Source organism: Rhinolophus hipposideros (assembly GCF_964194185.1).
Source record: "Rhinolophus hipposideros genome assembly, chromosome: 11".
Classification (NCBI taxonomy): domain Eukaryota; kingdom Metazoa; phylum Chordata; class Mammalia; order Chiroptera; family Rhinolophidae; genus Rhinolophus; species Rhinolophus hipposideros.
This window is the reverse complement of record NC_138057.1, coordinates 21,453,952-21,470,132: the sequence shown is the minus strand read 5'-3', so window position 1 is coordinate 21,470,132 and position 16,181 is coordinate 21,453,952. Positions and strand designations below refer to the sequence as shown.

Below are 16,181 nucleotides of genomic sequence, written 5' to 3'. Positions count from 1 at the left end.
AAGCAGCAGAGTATACATTCTTTTCAATTGCACATCAAACATTTTCCAGGGCACATGTTAGGCCAGGAAATAAATTCTATAAATTTAAGATTGAAATTATATCAAGCATCTTCTCTGACTACAATTGTATGAAACTAGAAATCAATAACAACAACAACAACAAAAAAAAAAACCTAAAAAACACAAACACATGGAGGCTAAATGACATGCTACTAAATAATGAATAGGTCAACGATGAGATCAAGAAAGAATCAAAAGATACCTTGGGACAAACGAAAATGAAAACACAACAGCCCCCAAATTATGGGACACAGCGAAAGCAGTCCTAAGAGGGAAATTCATAGCAATGCAGGTCTATCTAAAGAAATAAGAAAAATCTCAAACAGTCTAACCTACACCTAAGTGAACTAGATAAACAACAGCAAACAAAGCCCAAAATCAGTACAAGGAAGGAAATAATAAAGATTAGAGAAGAAATAAACAAAATAGAGACCAAAAATACAATATAAAAGATCAATTAAACCAAGAACTGTTTTTTTGAAAAGATAAACAAAATTGACAAACCTTTAACCAGACTCATCAAGAAAAAAAGAGAGACGACCCAAATAAGTAAAATCAGAAATGAAAGAGGAGAAGTGACAACAGACGTCACAGAAATACAAAAAAAAAAAAAAAAAGGAAAATACTATGAACAAACTATGTGCCAGCAAATTGGACAATCTGGAAACAAAGGATAAGTTCCTAGAAGCATACAATCTCCCAAGGCTGAATCAAGAAGAAACAGAAAATCTGAAAAGACTGATTACTACCATGATATCAAATCCGTAATTAACAAGCTCCCAACAAACAAAAGTTCTGGACCAGATGACTTCACAGGTGCATTTTACCAAACATTAAAAAAGATATACACCTATTCTCCTCAGACTATTCCAAAAAACCCAAGAGGAGAGAAGTCTCCCATGCTCATTTCACAAGGCCACTATTACCCTAATTCCAAAACCAGACAAAGACTTTACAAAAAAAAGAAAACTATAGGCCAATATCCCTAATGAACATAGATGCAAAAATCCTCAATAAAAGATTATCAAACCAAATCCAGCAATATATTAAAAAGATCATACATCATGACCAAGTGTGATTCATTTCTGGTATGCAAGATTGGTTCAATATTCACAAAAAAATTAATGTGATACACCAAATAAACAAAATGAAAAATAAAAATCACATGGTCATATCAATAGATACAGAAAAAGCATTTGACAGAATCCAGCATCCATTTATTATAAAAACTCGCAGCAGAGTGGTGATAGAGGGAATATATCTCAACATAATAAAGGCCATATATGACAAACCCACAACTCATATTATACTCAATGGAAAAAAAATAAAAGCATTCCCCTTAAGATCGGGAGCAAGATAATGATGTCCACTTTCACCACTTTTATTCAACATAGAACTGGAAGTTCTAGCCACAGCAATCAGACAAGAAAAATAAATAAAAGGCATAGAAATGGAAAGGAAGAAGTAAAATTGTCATTAATTGCAGATGACATGATATTATATAGAGAGAATCCAAAAGATTCCACCAAAAAACTATTAGAGCTGATAAATGAATTTAGTCAAGTAGCAGGATACAAAATTAATATTCAGAAATCGGTTGCATTTTTATATACCCATATATCTATCAAACTATCAGAAAGAGAAATTAAGAAAACAATCTCATTTACAATTACATCAAAAGAATAAAATACTTAGGAATAAATTTAATCAAGGAAGTAAAAGGCCTGTACTAGAAAACTATAAGATATTGAAGAGACAAATTAAAGAAGATACAAATAAATGGAAACATATACTATGCTTATGGATAGGAAGAATTAATATAGTTAAAATGTTCATACTACCAAAGCAATCTATAACTTCAGTGCAATCCCTATCAAAATACCAATGACATTTTTCATAGAATTAGAAAAAATAATCCTAAAATTTATATGGAACCATAAAAAACCCTGAATGACCATGACAATCCTGAGAAAAAAGAACAAAGATGAAGGTATCATGCTATCTGATATCAAATTATACTGCAAGACCATAGTTATCAAAACAACATGATATTGGCATAAAAACAGACAATAGAAAAATGGAAGAGAATAGAGAGTCCAGAAATAAACCCATGTCTATATGGTCATTTAATCTATGACAAAGGAAGCAAGAATTTACATTGAATTAAGGACAGTCTATTCAATAAATGATGCTGGGAAAGTTGTACAGATACATGCAAAAAAAAATGAAACTGGACCACCTTCTTATGCCATGTGCAAGAATAAACTCAGGATGGATTAGAGACTTAAATATAAGACCCAAACCTGTAAAACTCATAGATGAAAATATAGGAAGTAAATTCTCAGATATTACCCTTGGTAATATTTTTACTGACATATCTCCTAGGCAAAGAAAACAAAAGGAAAAATAAACAGATGGGAATACATCAAACTAAAAAGTTTTTTCACAGCAAAGGAAATGATTAACAAAACAGAAAAACATCCTACTGAATAGGGAAGATATTTGTCAATAATACATCTGATAATGACTTAATATCCAAAATTTATTTTAAAAACTCATACAACTCAACACCAAAAAAAAAAAAAAAAAGCAATCCAGTTAAAAAATGGGCAGAGGACCTGAATAGACATTTCTCCAAAAGGACATACAGTTGGCCAATAGACATATGAAAAGACGTTCAATGTCACTAATCATCAGAGAAATGCAAATTAAAACCACAATGAGATACCACCTCACTCCTGTCAAAAGGGCTATCTTCAATAAACGAACAAACAACAAATGTTGGAGAGGATGTGGAGAAAAGGGAGTCCCACTCTTGGTGGGACAGTGAAATGGTACAGCCACTGTGGAAAACAGTATGAAGATTCCTAAAAGAATTAAAAATAGAACTACCTTATGACCCAGCAATTCCACTCCTGGGTATTTATCCAAAGAAATCTAAAACATTAATTCAAAAAAATATGTAGCACCCCTATGTTTACTGCAACACTATTCACAATAGCCAACATATGTAAACAACCAAAATGCCCATTAATAAATGATTGTATAAAGAAATTGTGGTACATTTATACAATGGAATATTACTCTGCCATAAAAAAGAATGAAATCTTACCATTTGCAATAACATGGAAGGACCTAGATGATATTATGCTAAGTGAAATAAGTCAGACCGAGAAAGACAAATACCATACATTCTCACTTATGGAATCTAAATAACAGAATAGATGAATAAGCAATACAGAAATAGACTTATAGATACAGAGAACAAAAACTGATGGTTGTTAGATGGCAGCAGGTTGGGGGCATAGGTGAAAAAGGTGAAGGGATTAAGAATTATGAATTGGTAGCTACAGAATAGTCACAGGGATGTGAAATACAGTATGGCGAATATAGTCAATAATGTTGTAAAAACTATGTATGGTGTCAGATGAGTACTAGACTTAATTGGGGGGATCACTTCTTAAATTATATAATAGCTAATCATTGCATTGTATACCTAAAACTAATATAAAATAACATTGAATGTCAACTACAATTAAATATATATATGTAGTCACGGTATGTGAAGTACAGCATAGGGAATTAGAGTCAGTGGTATTGTAACAGCTACATAAGGTGTCAGATGGGTTGTAGGCTTATTGGTTATCACTTTGTGAGGGGTATAAATGTCTAATCATTATGTTGTTTTGTATACCTGAAACTAATAAAATAAAAAAGTAGAGAAAAATTATAAAAAAGAATAGGAAAGAGCCCTACTCTGCTAGTTACTAGTTATATTATTGCAGACAAGTGACTTAATCCTCTGTACCTCAGTTTCCCCATTTATGGAATGAGTGTCATAATGGAACATACTTGAGGTGAGAATTTAAATAAGTTAAATAATACGTTGTCCACTAGACCGGAAGTGTCAGCTATCTAAGAGTCAGCTATTAGCAATTGTAGTAATAGTAAGGCTCCCACTTATCTCCTGAATATTTATTGTATGTACCCCATGATTTAGCATGTAACTGTGAACACTCTTATCTTTCTTTATGTTTCAAGTAGATTATACCCAGTACTAAAGCAGGGACATTGTCATTTAGTATCCCCAAAGTACTGACACATAATAGGGCTCACTAAATTCTTGAGGAATTGATTTTATATATGTTTCAAGAATGGTACTAGACATTTAATCACTGCTCAGATTGAAAACTTTGTGAAGGCTAGAACTGTGCACATTCTTTAATGAGCGTAAAGAATGTACACAGTTCCTACATAGGACGTTAATGATCACCAGGACTCATTCTGTGTAGAACTTATTAGGGTATCATGTCCACCAAAGTACTTAATAAATATTATTAGTAGTATTGATAGTAATAATATTTGTTCTGGCCCTGTTGTGGAATCTGTGTTCCCTTTAGTCTTTCCATTTAGTCTCCGTTTAGTCTTTCCATAGGGCACAACGAGATTATAGAAGAGGTGGAGTGGCCATCTGTTCTAGATCTAGTCTTGAATATAGAATTTTGCCCTGAGGTAAAATCAAGTGCTTTGAGCATCTGGGCTGGATATATGTGGCAGAGTTGAGGCTTTGAATTCCCCTAATAACTGAATAAAACACACAAGGGGAATTTCTAGAAGTATTTGCTCAGTTTGATTGAGCCCTGATATATGCTTGTTAATGGGCTTGTATGTGAGAGTCATATGCCAGATTCTGTCTTCTCAATGGTTTTTGTTAGCTGTGAAATAAATACCAGTCAAAGAACAACATTTAGCCTGAAGCTTAAATCATTTAATTATCGACATGTACTTGATGTTTTGGGAATATAAATTTCTTGCTTCTTTTGTGAGAACATTTGTGGAGCATTATAATTTTATTTTTATATGTACAATTGTTAATACTTTGGCACTGATCTAGTCTTACGGTTTTTTTTCTGTTTATTTTTCTCCCTCTTTATTGAGATATACTTGACATGCAACATTGTTTAAGTTTCAGGCGTACAATGTAATGATTTGATACATGTATATATTATGAAATGATTACCATAATAAGGTTAGTTAACACATCCTTCACCTCACATAATTACCACTTTGTTATTGTAGTTATGGTGATGTCATGTAAATATAGTCTCATTGCAATTTTCAAATATAAAATATGGTATGGTTAACTATAATCACAATGCTATGTATTAGATCCCTGGAACATATTCTTCGTATAGCTGGAAGTTTATACCCTTTGATCAGCATCTCATTTCCCTCACCCCACCAGTGCCCCCAGCTACTGGCAAATAACCATTCTATCTCTGATTCTGTGAGTTCAGCTTTTGTAGATTCCACATGTAAGTGAGATCATACAGTATTTGTCTTTCTCTGTCTGACTTATTTCCCTTAGCATAACACCCTCTAACTCCATCCATGTTGTCACAAATGGCAGGATTTCCTTCTTTTTTTATGGCTGAATAACATTATTTCATTATACTATATATCAAATTTTCTTTATCCATTCAGCCATTGATGGATAGATACTTAGGTAGTTTCCATACCTTGGCTATTGTAAATAATGCTGCAATTAACATGGGAATACAGATATTTCTTTGGAATCCTGATTTTATTTCCTTTGGATACATACCCAGAAATGGGATTGCTGTATCATATGGTAGTTCTATTTTTATTTTTTTGAGGAACCACTATATTGTTCTCCATAGTGGCTGTACCACAAGAGTTCCCCTTTTTCTACATTCTTGCCACCATTTGTTACCTCTTGTGTAGTTAGTAATAGCCATTATAACAGGTATGAGGTGATAGCTCATTGTGATTTTGATTTGCATTTCCCTGATTATTAGGAGGTTGAACACCTTTTTATGTACTTGTTGGCCATTTGTATGTGTTCTTTGGGAAAATGTCTATTCATATCCTTTGCTCATTTTTAAAGTGGATTACTTGTTTTTTTGGTTTGTTTTTTGTTTTGTTTTTTTGCTATTGAGTTGTATGTAGTTTGAAATCAGGAAATACAATGTCTACAACTTTGTTCTTTTTCAAGATTGCTTTGTCTGTTCAGGGATTTTTTTGTGGTTCCATACAAATTTTAGGGTTGTTTGTTCTATTTCTGTGACATTGGACTTTTGATAAGGAATACATTGAATCTCTAGGTGGCCTTGAGTTGTATGGACATTTAAACAATATTAATTCTTCTGTTCCAAGAGCATAGGATATGTTTCCATGTATTTGTTTCTTCTTTAGTTTCCTTTATCAATGTCTTATTGATCTTTCACTTCCTTGGTTAAATTTAGTCCTGAGATTTTATTGTTTTTGGTGCTATTATAAATGAAATTGTTTTCTTTATTTCTTTTTCAGATGTTTTGTTGTAGTGGATAGTAGAACCACAACTAATTTTTGTTTTGTATCCTACAACGTGACTGAATTTGTTGATTAGTTCTAACAGGTTTTAGGTGAAGTCTTTAGGATTTTCTATAAATGTAAAATCATGTCATGAACAAAGAAAGACTATTTTCCTTTCTGATTTGGATGCCTTTTATTTTTTCCTTCCTTAATAGCTTGGGCTAGGACTCCCAGTTTTCTGTTGAATAAGAGTGCTGAGAGTAGGTACCCTTGTCTTATTCTCGATCTTAGAGGGAAAGCTTTCAACTTTTCACCTTCAGAATAATGTTAGCAGTGGACTTGTCATACATGGGTTCTATTATGTTGAGGTATATTCCTTCTATACCCATTTTGTTGAGAATTTTTATCATGAAAGGATGTTGGATTTTGTCCATTATTTTATCTGTATCTATTGAGATGATCATATGATTTTTATCCTTCATTCTGTTAATGTAGTATATATATATCACATTTATTAATTTGCATTCGTTGACCCATCCTTATATACAGGGGTAAATCCCACTTGTTTATGATGCATAATCCTATTAATGTGTTGTTAAATTTGGTTTGCTAGTATTTTTTTTTGGGGGGGCGAGAATTTTACATCTATATTAATCAAAGGTATTAGCATGTAATTATTTTTTTTTCTCTTGTCTGGCTTTGGTATCAGGATAATGCTGACCTCATACAAGGAGTTTGGGAGTATTGTATCTCTGCTTCAAATTTTTTGGAAGCATTTGAGAAAAATTGATATTAATTCTTCTTTAAATGTTTGGTAGAATTCACCATTGAGGAGGCCACCAGGTCCTTGGCTTTTCGTTTTTGGAACTTTTTGATTGCTGAGTCAATCTCCTTACTCATTATTGATCTGTGCAGATTTTCTATTACTTAATGATTCAGTCTTACGTGGTAGGTTGTGTGTTCTAAGAATTTATACATTTCTTTTAGGTTGTTCAATTTGATGGTGTGTAATTGTCCATAGTAGCCTCTTATGATGTTTTGTATTTCTGCAGTAACAGGTGTAATGTCTTTTCTTTAATTTCTAATTTTCTTTGATTTTTCTTTTTTTCTCATAGTAAATCTAGCTAAAGTTTCATCATTTTTTTATCTGCAACATTAGAAGAATTTCCATTTCACTTAGGAATGAGGCATAGATGTCTCTTTCATTGCTACTATTAATGCTTAATGTACAGGTTGTAGGAAATGCAAATAAACAAGAAAATATATAATTATGGGGGTGTACACAACCAAACTGATTGTCAGTGACATGTTTGTATACCTAGAAAATATAAGAGAATAAAATCCCAAACTATTAAAATAACCAGATAATTCAGAAATGAGTTCCATACAAGTCAACATACAAAATAAAGTCGCCTTTACAAGTAATAACATATATTCAAATGCTATTTTAAAATTTCAAATTTATAATAACAAATATCTATTAAATACCTAGGAGTGAACCTTTCAAGAAATGCAAGAAACCTATAAAGCAGACGATAAAACACTGAAAGACATAAAACAGAACTAAATAAATGGATAGATGTGCTCCTTCTCTGAATGGGAAGAACCAATATGTAAATGTGAGAATTCATTCCAAAATCAATCTAAATATCAGTGCAGACCCAGGTATTGACAAAGTTATTCCAAAAAAATTACTGAAAGAGGGAATGAAGATGGCTGAAGAAGAAGAATGGGAAGGGAGAGGAAGATTTTTGTTAACAAACATCAGAACATGTTATAAAGCTGTAGTAAATAAAACACCATTGTTAGTACAGAAATAGATGCATAGAGCATTGGAACAGAATAAAATTTCACCATTTTACAATCCCACCAACAGTGTGCAAGTGTTCCAATTTTTCCATATTCTTGCCAACACTTGTAATTTTCCTCCCCCACCCCCTTTTTTTTTGGATAGTAGCCATCCTAATGTGTGTGAGGTGACATCTTATTGTTGTTTTGATTTACATTTCTCTGCTAGGACATCATTCTTTTTTTAAAAGATTTTTATTAAAACATATTTAACACACAATGTTATATGTTTTGGGTATACACAATAGTGATTTAACATTTACATACCTAAATAAGTGATCGCCATGATAAGTGCAGCAACCATCTGATACCATACTATGCTATCACAATATTATTGACTATATTTCCTAGCCTATATGTTATATCCCCATGACTTACTTGTTTTATACCTAGATATTTGAACCTCTTATTCCCCTGTACCTTTTCCCCCTCTTTTTAAATTTTAAAATTACAGTTGACATTCAATATTATATTAATTGTAGGTATGCATCATAGTGGTTAGACATTTGTATAATTTAATGTTTTTTGTTTGTTTGTTTTACAGTGTAAAAAATTGTATTTAGAATTAGCCAGCTGGACTCAGTTTATATGATCCCAATTTTGTTGGCAACATCCAAAGAATCATAGTCAGGAGCCAGTTGAACATATGCCTTCTTCTCTCCATCAGGCCTGACCAGGGTGTTGACCTTGGGCAAGTCAATGTCATAGAGTTTCTTCCCAGCCAGTTTGGTATGGTGCTTGTTGGCTTTGACATCCACAGTGAACACAAGTGTTTTTTCCGCTTCATAAGGACTCGATAGTTAGGGGGAATTTGATGATGTCATAGTGGTCAAGCTTGTTTCTCCTGGGGGCGCTCTTCTGAGAATATTTAGGCTGCCTTCGGAGCTGCCGTGTCTTGGGCCTTTGGAAGGTGGGTGATTTCCAGATCTTCTTTTTTTGTGGCTGTGGACACCTTTCAGGACTGCTTCCTTTGCTTCAAAGCCTTTGCTTTGGCTTTGGCTTCAGCTTTGGCTTTGGGGTGGGGGGACAGGTGTTTCCCTTTTCGCTTTTGGTGTCATCTTCCTGAAAAGGACATTTGTGTAATTTAAGAAGTGATCCCCCTGACTAGTCTAGTACCCACCTGGTCCTATACATAGTTATTACCATATTATTGACTATATTTTTTATACTTTACTTTACATTCCCAGGACTATTTTGTAACTATCAAGTTGTACTGCTTAATCCTTTCACCTTTTTCACCTCCCTCCTATCTGGCAATCATCAAAATGTTTTCTGTATCTATGAGTTTGTTTCTGTTTTGTTTATTTTTTTCTTTAGATTCCACATATAAGCAAAATTACATTGTATCTGTTTTTCTCTGTCTGAAATACTCCACTCAGCACAATACCCTCCAGGTCCATCCATGCTGTCACAGATGGCAAGAACCCATTCCCTTCCCTGAGCGAGCAATGTTCCATTGTATACATATATCTCCTACTGTATATCCATTCTTCCATCGACAGACACCCAGGCTGCCTCCACATCTTGGCCATTGTAAACAATGCTGCAATGAACATATGGATGCAGACATCTCCTCAAACTAGTATTTTGGGTTTCTTTGAATAAATACCCAGAAGTGGGATTACTGGGTCCTTCTTTGTCTCTTGTTATAGCCTTTGTTTTAAAGTCTATTTTGTCTAGTATAAGTATTGCTACTCCACCTTTTGTTGTTTCCATTTTCATGAAATGTATTTTTTCCATCCCTTTTTCAGTCTGCTTGTGTCTTTCAATCTGAAGTGAGACTCTTGTAGGCAACATATGGTTTCTTTTCTTGTCCATTCAGCCACCCTATCTATTGATTGAAGCATTTACTCTTTTTACACTGAAAGTAATTATTGATAGATATGTAATTATTGCCATTTTATTATTCATATTCTTTATCTATTTTTATCTTAAAGAAATTTCTCTAAGTTTCCTTGTAATTATGGATTAATGTTGGTGAACTCCTTTAGCTTTTTCTTGACTGGGAAGCTCTTTATCTGTCCTTCAATTCTAAATGATAGTTTTGCTTAGTAGAGTAATCTTGGTTGTAGGTCCTTGTTTTTTATCACTTTGAATATTTCCATCCAATCCCTTTTGGCCTCAAAAGTTTCTGTTGAGGAATCAACTGATAGTCTTATGGGAGCTCCCTTGTAGGTAACTAACTGCTTTTCTCTTGCTGCTTTTAACTTTCTTTCTTAAGACATGATTCCTTACGTAGAAAATCCTAAAGATTTATAAAACAACTAGTATTAACAAGAGAGTGTAGCCATTTCATGGATTACATGGTCAAAATACAAATCAAATGTATTTTTATGTATTAGCAATAAACAATTGGAAAATGAAATGAAAATCTTCAATTTACAATCGCATTTAAAAAAAAACAAAATTATTGGAATAAATTCAAGAAAATATACGTAAGCCACCAAATGTTGGAAAGAATCTGGAGAATGGAGAATTTTCATCCATCATTGGTAGTACAAGATTTGGGGGAAAACTGTGTAGTTTCTAATAAATGAAACACTCACCTACCATATAACTCATTCTATGTCTAGGTATTTACCCAAAGATAAAGGAAAACGTGTACACTCATACACACAAGATGTATACAGAAATATTTATTGCCATTTTACTCATAATATCAAGAACTGGAAACAGCCCAGGTATCGATCTAAAGGAAAATGGACTAGCAGCATTATAATTATATAATGAAATACAACTCAGCAATGAAAGAAAATGAACTACTTATTCATATAACAATGTGGATGAATCTCAAAAACCTTATAAGTGAAAGAATCCAAACACAAAATAGTACATTCTGTGTGATTCTATTTATATGAATTTATAGAACAGGCAAAACTCTATAGAGAAAAAATACAAGAGAGTGGTTGCCTCTTACAGCTAGGGTCAGGAGTTGACTAGGAAGGGGACACAAGTGATCTTTTTTGAGTGATGGAAATGTTCTTTGATCTGAGTGTGGTACCCAGTGTTTTCATTTATCAAAGCTCATACAACTACAATTAAGACTTGTGCATCTCACTGTATGTAAATTTTATCTCAAAAAGTAGTAAGAACTATAAATAAATGTTTAGATTTTTAGTTAATGATGTGAATGCTGAAGTGTTTAGGTGGGAACTAAGATATCTGCAACTTCCTTTGAAATGCATCAACAAAGTAAGATGGATAGGTATGTGATAAAGCAAGTATAGCAAAAGTTAATTGTAGCATATAGGTAATGGGTACATGGTTATACACTATACACTTCTTTAAACTTTTTATATGTTTGAACGTTTTCATAATAAAATATTAGAGAAAACTGCACTAGGGAATTGTGACTTGATTACAGAGGGGTAAAATCATTTCTCCCCTTCTCTCCCTTGAAATCATAACTCCCTCCAATGAGAAACAAAAATTCAACTCCTTTTTACAGCAAACATAGTCACAGCTAAAACTCTGTATTTCAAAATACATGGAAGAGCAGTCAAAAATAGGTAAGATTGAAGACGTGAAAAAGGAAGCAAAAATAGGACACCATAGAAAGAATACTTAGGTGCTGGAGACCTCTGAAAAATCAAGTGAAAATGTACTCGCCAGAGATGAAGGTCACACGAGGTGCAAATCCTAAATCCCATGTTTGCAACTGTGGAATGGATCTGTATGGCTTGTGATAGGAGTGTCCTAGAACCTTCAACAAGAAGACAAAACAGGGCTTAAGCAAGAATTACAACGAGGTATAAGCAGCTTTTTCCATAATAGCCAAGAAAAGAGACTCCTTACATTGTAAAAAACCAAACAGACCATAACAAAAATAACCTGGCTAATAGAATTCATCAAAATAAATAAATAAATACATTCATAGGTAAAATTTCACCAGCCTGGAAAATAGCACAGGCCCCTATGCCACATAACTTTTTACAAATAGGTGATCTAGAAAAAACTTTTCTCTTTCAAAACGTGTCCTGAGAAATGAACCAACACTGTATCTACACATATATATCAATAAGAATGAAGGAAATAAACAGGAGATGGCAGGAGAATAAGTTCCATGGCTTATATGTGGCTACAATGCAGATTTATACTTTAGTGTTAATTAAAATATTAATGAAATAATTTCCCCTTAAAAGTACATGCTTAAGTGGAAATAAATATAAGAATTTAGGTAAAAGATGTTGACACATAGGAGCAGATGAAAGCAAGTTAGCAGACGAAGCAAAGAAGAGAAAAAAATTATCTCAGCAAAAAATGTATTGCTGGTTTCATATACGAGAGTTTATAAATATGTTTAAATCATTGTATTTAATATAAGTTAAAGGAAAACACATTACAAAGTCACAAAACAATATCCATGAATCTTTAAAACACAAGAAACAAGTCAGACATAAAAGAGTACATAGTATATTATTCCATTCATACGAAATTCTAGAACAAGCAAAATTACTCTACGATGATATAAATTACAACAGTTCCTGTCTGTGTGTGGGAAGACTTGCCTAGGACGGGCATCAGGGAAATTTCTGGAATATGAAGATGTTCTATATCTTGAGCAGAGTGGTCGCTACATAGATACATACAACTGTCAAAGCTCATTAAACTAAATACTTAAAAATGTGTGTACTATTTCCTTCTAATTATGCCTCAGTTTAAAAATTGGGATTTGTGAAGCAAGTGACAGAGATTCAACGTGTGTATAACTGCACTCTTCAAAGGCAAAAACTAAAATAATGGAACAGAACAAATATTGAAGCTATAATCCAAAAATAATTTTCAGAAATAAGAAGACTTCTAAGAACATAACATGAACCATGGAAAATTGATCTAACATTTCATACCCTGGATATGTTCTAGTAAAGTGCCTGGACTTGAAAATAATAAAGAACAGCCAAATAAAAAGTTCATGTCATGTATAAGAGGAAAAAAGCAAAGATGAGACAACTCTGAAAGGCTATCTGAGCTCCAGAGCTCCTTATGAGATGACATGAAACCTCTGTTGGAACTGCAGTGCAGGTCAACATTTTCCTCTACCCAATCCTGCTTCCCTACGTTTCCTATAATGTGCTGTTCCTAATGCACTTCCCCTGCACGCATATCTTCACCTCGGAGTCTGTTTTCAGGTGATGTAACCCGAGACACACCACCAAGATAACCTCACTTAATTCTGAGAAGTAGAAATAGTATAGATAACATTCTCTGAGAATAATGCAATATAACTGCCATTAATTGCAAAACTAGTAAACAGAGGTCAACTACCACCTAAATATTTAAAAGAAAAAAAGTTCTTGGGTTAAGAAGGGAATGTGAACAAATTGCAGAATATACCTAAAAAAATAAGGTCCTAGAAATATCAGAGCCCATAGGCTACAGCTAAAGCACTTCTAAAGTTTTATAATCTTATATACTTATATTCATAAACAAGAAGAAATGAAAATAAACATTCACCTCAACAATTAAATAACTAGAATCTAAAGATTGAAATAAAATGAGTGAATTAAGAATGTAGAATTAATAAATGAATACAAGAGTTGTTTTTTGGGGAAAAAAGGAAAAAGCAACAAAATAGATGAAACTTTAGCTTACATAATTAAGAAAAAGAGAAAGTAAAACTACAAAATAACAAGTGGTAAGTAATAAAAAGCATAGACACAGAATAAAAATACAGTCATGTCACACTGCTTAGCTCAAGTCTCTGCAAATACATTTGAAAGCCTGAATGAAATGGATACTTTTCTAGGCAAATATAATGTACCAAAACTCCCTCTACAGGAAATATAAAATCAAAACAGATAAAAAAAATACCTTCCCTTGAGATAAATACTAAGCCGAATTCAGATGACTGCTACTATGTCAATAAAAAACAGACAAATTCAGTTTCATTAAAACTGCTATAGAATATGGAAAGAGAAAGATGACTTCCAAATTTTGGGAAGATTACACAAAATTAAAACCAGTCAATCTCATGCTAGTGTAGAAATCCTAAATAAAATATTAGCAGATACAATTCAGCAGCACACACACACAAAAATAATAATAATAATGTATCACAGTCAGTGGAATTTCAGAAATACAAGGATAATTTTAAACTAAGAAAATTGTTAATAATCTTATTAATAGATTTATGATGAAAAATCATGCTAGTTTATATGGATTTAAGATAATTTGATATCCATTTTTAATAAGAAATAAAAGTAAAATTATTATGTTATGTTATGTTATGTTATGTTATGTTATGTTATGTTATGTTATGTTATACTACATAAGACCCGGTCTTAATTTACTATAAGACCGGGTCTTATATTAATTTTTGCTCCAAAAGACGCATTAGAGGTGATTATCTGACTAGGTCTTATTTTGGGGGAAACACGGTATATATTATATATTAATACATTAAAATATAGTAAAATATGGCTCTCAACTCAAAAGCTGGCATTGTATTTCCTCGGAAGTAGAAGGAGTCCCATGAACAAGTCAAGTATGTTCATTAGTATTACTATATAATATTATTCAGGAAATACTTAGTAACTCATGCAGTAAGAAAAGAAAGAAATCAGAGGTATAAAATTTGAAAAATAGAAGATAAAATTGTCAGTATTTGCAAATATGATTCAATTTCTAGAAGCTAAAGAGGAATCAACTGAACAACTCCTATAATAAATAAGTAACTTTGGTAAGCTAAATATATATTAACAATCTTTATATATACAAACAATAATCAGTATTAGAAACAACCTCCCCAAAAGTTAAATCCCCAGAAATAAACTAACTCTATAAAGAGAAAACCTAAATATGATCCTCAGAAACACAAACGAAGGCTTAAATAATTGTAAGGAAATACCATGGTCTTTGATTAGGAAGACTTAACATACTAGAATGTTAACCTGTTCCAAATAAAATTAACATAATTCAAATAAAATTACCAGTAAGAGTTTTTTAAGGGAATGGAAGCTAAACAAGATCAAGCTGAATTTCATACAGAAAACCAAACAAGCAAAAATTATCAAGAAAAATCTGAAAAAGGAAGGGTTATGAGAGGGGGGTAGCCCTACTAGATGTTAACATTTATTATAATGCCCCATTAGTTAAAATATAATGCTTCACTTACAGAAAGAGAGATGGAATAAAATATTAAGTCCAGAAACTGACCTAAACACATATGAGATCAGTGAGATCCTCCTTTGAGGGAAAGGTGGACTTTTTAATAGGTGGTGGTTGTACAACTAAGTATGATTTTATGTAATTTCTAAATGATTATAAATAGATAAACCATTAAAGCTAAAAAAGAAAAGAAAAATAGCAGAAAAAATCAATGTTAGAATACACACACACACACACACACACACACACAGAGGGTGCCAAAAAAATGTATACACATTTTAAGATAATATCTCTTAAAATGTGTATACATCATTTTTTGGCATCCCTGGATTATATATATATACATACATGCATGTATATACATATGTATGTATGTATGTATAGATATGTACATATATGTATATATGTTTATATATACATACACACACACATGCACATATATTTGTGGATAATGCTTCTTTAAGGTACACTAAATTAAAAAATGAGAGGAAAACATTCATTGAGTACATAAAAAATTTAAAGTGTGTTTTTCTTGGCATAGAACACTATAATTACTGTCAAAAGAAAAATACAAAGTATAAAAAAATTTAGATCTATACAACAGATATACATATAATTTCCCTAATATATAAAGAATTCCTATAAATCACTAAGAAAAATAGAAACAGTGAAATATAATTTTCTCTTAAGAAAAGTACATATAATTATCTCAAGAAAAAACAAATATAACTATCTCCTAAGGCTGATGTTCAACTTTGTTTTTAATAAGAGAAATGAAACTTAAAAATACAGTGAAAAGGCAAACTACACTGAAATGCTAGATTGGTGTTTGTTAATGGTATGGAGAAAGA

General features: G+C 32.3%; 1 protein-coding gene across 1 annotated transcript in view; it reads left to right on the top strand.

The window, feature by feature from the left end:
- Positions 1-16,181, top strand: part of CNTLN (centlein) — a 253,310-nt gene that overhangs the window by 222,298 nt on the left and 14,831 nt on the right. The gene's annotated exons all lie outside the window — the stretch shown is intronic.